The sequence below is a fragment of the Sapajus apella genome, unplaced genomic scaffold (assembly GCF_009761245.1).
Source record: "Sapajus apella isolate SASKATOON/1434 unplaced genomic scaffold, GSC_monkey_1.0 scaffold16, whole genome shotgun sequence".
NCBI lineage: Eukaryota > Metazoa > Chordata > Mammalia > Primates > Cebidae > Sapajus > Sapajus apella.
The window spans coordinates 27,100,502-27,104,227 of NW_022436956.1; positions in this window are offsets into that span (position 1 = coordinate 27,100,502).

The following is a 3,726-nucleotide window of genomic DNA, read 5'->3' on the forward strand; positions in this document are numbered from 1 at the left end:
CACTCTTTTTTTTTTTTTTGAGACAAAGTTTTGCCTTTGTTGCCCAGGCTGGAGTGCAAAGGAGCAATCTCTGCTCACTGCAGCCTCTGCTTCCTGGGTTGAAGTGATTCTCCTGCCTCAGCCTCCCAAGTACCTGAGGTTACAGGAATGCACCACCATGCCTGGCTAATTTGTGTATTTTTAGTACAGACTGGGTTTTGCTGTATTGGCCAGGCTGATCTCAAGCTCCTGACCTCAGGCGATCTGCCCACCTTGGTCTTCCAAAGTGCTGGGATTACAGGAGTGAGCCACCACGCCCGACCTAAACACACACTTTTAAACTGTTTAACTTTTTAAAGATAAACCTTAAAAAAAAAACAAAAAACTACAGTTAGGGTGACATTAAAAGATGAGAGCCACTTATCCTAAAAATATATAGTGTTTTTACAGAATCCAGAAAGGTATTTGAACCAGGAAAGAGAAAGCTGCAAGGGACTCAGGCAGTATGTCTCTCTGTCTCTTTCATTTCCACTTTCTTCTAGCATCTGCTAATTCTTGACTTTCTGCAGGCCAACTTTCTCTGCTGCTTATCCATGTGGAAGACTATAGCTGCTGCAGTTTCCCGTTAGATATCTAGACATCCACAGACACTTATTTTCACTTCTCTGTAAAGACAACCTAGTTGGCTCAGTTTGGAACAGGTATTTGTACCAAAGAGATACAGTGGGACAGGCATATGCAGTAGGCCAATCTGTTTTGATGGGATATATAGAATATTTGCAGTTCTAGACAAAGGGTGGGTCAATCACTTTTCTTTGGATCAAAAATATATTTTCTAGAGTATCAGAAAATAAACTTAGTAGTTTTCTTGCCATGTCTTCTTTTCTTATATTTTATAGGTTGGTTAATGGCTTTTAGTATCTATGCTAGCTCCCTGGACAAGTGAGAGCTTGTGCTGAATCTGGGCTGGAGGCTGGGGGTTTTTGCTATGTAGAGCAGAGAGATGGAATGGACTAAACTTGGCTAAATGTAGAGCTAAAGATAATCTCATCCAAGGCAAAACTAATAAAATGGAAAGGAAAGCTGGCAGGTCAACTGAAGCCTCTTAAAGGGACTGCGTAGAAGGAGTGGAATATAGCTATAATGGCCAGGTGTGGTGGCTCATGCCTGTAATTCTAGAACTTTCAGAGGCTGAGGCAGGAAGATCACTTGAGCCCACGAGTTTGAGATCAGCCTAGGCAACATAGTGAGGACCCCCCTCCATCTCTATTAAAAAGAAGAAGACCCTTGTTAGTATAGTGATAAACAAACAAAAAACGAAAGAGAAGACATTAAAAAAATTTTTTTTAAATTAATAAAAAGAAGAAGAAGAAGGAGGAGGAGAAAGAGGAGGAGGAGGAGGAGGAGGAGGTGGCTGGGCGCCGTGGTTCACACCCGTAATCCCAGCACTTTGGGAGGCCAAGGTGGGCGGATCACTTGAGGTCAGGCGTTTGAGACCAGCCTGGCCAACATGGTGAAACCCTGTGTGCACTAAAAGTACAAAAATTAGCCAGGTATGGTAGCACGTGCCTGTAATCCCAGCTACTCAGGAGGCTGAGACAAGGGAATCGCTTGAACCTGGGAGGCAGAGGTCACAGTGAGCCAAGACTACACTGCTGCACTCTAGCCTGGGTGACAGAGCAAGACCTCATCTCAAAAAAAAAAAGAAGAAAATGAAGATGAAGAAGGAGAACGAGAAGGAAAACCAGAAGGGAAAGACAGTTTTAACCCAATAGAATGAAAACTGGGGACTCCAACCCAAAGAAAGTTTTAAATGAGAGGTTTAAGGCCTGGCCTGGTTAGATACCATTAGCCAAGGAAAAAAGCATGGAATTTTTATAAGGTCCCTGACCTCAAGAACAATCTAATGAGGATACTAAGATAGTTCAGACACCACGTTGGTAGATTAAGGTAGAATATAAGTTTCATCCATCTTGGACTCCTTTTTCTCCTTTGCCATATTCAGCCAATCACTAAACATTGGTGCTTTTACATCAGTAATATTTTTCAGATTTGTGACTTTTTCTCAACTCCCCACTGTCAGTGCTTTTGTTCAATCTCTCATTGCTTTAGACTGCACTGTTCAGTAGCCTCTGTATTTGTTCCTAGGGCTGCCATAACAAAGTATATAACAAAGCCACAAACAGAGCAGCTTAAAAGAGCAGACATTTAGTGTCTCACAGTTCAGGAGGCTAGAAGTCCAAAATCCAGGTGTCAGTGGGGTTGGTTCTTTGTGAGGGCTGTAAAGGAGGATCTGTTCCATGCCCCTTGCCTGGCTTCTGGTGGTTTGCTGGCAATCTTGACAACGCTTGGCTTGTAGATATGTCACACAATCCTCCACCTCCAAATGACATTTTCCTGGTATCTTCATGCAGTCTTCTCTCTAAGCATGTCTGTGTCTGTGTCCAAATGTCCCCTTTTCATAAGGACACCAATTATATTGCATGATGGCCACCCTAATAACCTTATCTTAACTACTTGACTTCATCTGTGAAGACTCTGTTTCCAAGTAAGTTCACATTATTTTTTTTTGAGACAGGGTCTCACTCTGTCACCCAGGTTGGAGTGCAGTGGCAACCTCCACCTCCTGGGTTCAAGTGATTCTCCTGTCTCAGCCTCCCCAGTAGCTGGGATTACAGCCATGCCCCACCACGCCCAGCTAATTTTTGTATTTTTGTAGAGATAGGGATTTGCCATGTTGGCCAGGCTGGTCTCAAACTCCTGACCTCAGATGATCTGCCTGCCTCGGCCTCCAAAAGTGCTGGAATTACAGGGCCACCATGCCCGGCCCCAAATAAGGTCACATTTTGAAATACTGGAGCTAGAACTTCAATGTATCTTTTTTAGGGGACTCAATTCAACCCATAACAACCTCACATTTAGTTTCTACTTTGCTTCCGGAATTACTTTGTTAAACATCTCTGATGATTCCTCATTTGCTCTAGAATAAAGTCTAAATACCTTATCATGTCATGTCTGACCAGTCGTAAGAGGACATCCACAGTCTAGTCAGATGATTCTTCTACGTGACATGCTTTTCACGCTATACTTTTTATTCATGCTATTCCCTCCTCTCCTTATACCCGTTTCACTATTCATCTGGTCAGCAAATTTCTATTCATCTTTTAAGTCCCAGAACAAATATTTTCTCCTCTTTTCAGTCTTTCTGAACCATCTCTACCCCTAAGGAGAATTGACTTCACCCTCATTTGTTCCTACAGCAGTTAAGAAATGAGCACGCTGTACTTCTCTGATATTTCATGTATCTTCCCTAATATAGCTCATTTTGAATTATGGCTATTGGTTTGATTACAGTCTCCTACTAGATTATAAGTTCCTGAAGGCCAGAAGGACTTATTAATTCATAGTTATTTTCCCAGTATGCACAAGTAGCACATAGTAGATGTTCTTTTTATTTTATTATTTTTTTGAGATAGGATCTCACTCTGTCTCCCAGGCTGGAGTGCAGTGACACAATCATGGCTTACTGTATCCTCAACTTCTTGGGTTCAAGCAATCCTTATGTCTCAGCCTCCTGAGTAGCTGGGACCATAGGTGTGCACCACCATGCCTAGCTAATTAATTTTTTTTTGTAGGGACAGGGTCTCACTATGTTGCCCAGGCTGGTCTCAAATGCCTGGCCTCAAGTGATCCTTCCACCTTGGCTTCCCAAAGTGTTGGGATTATAAGCATGAGCCACCACGCCTG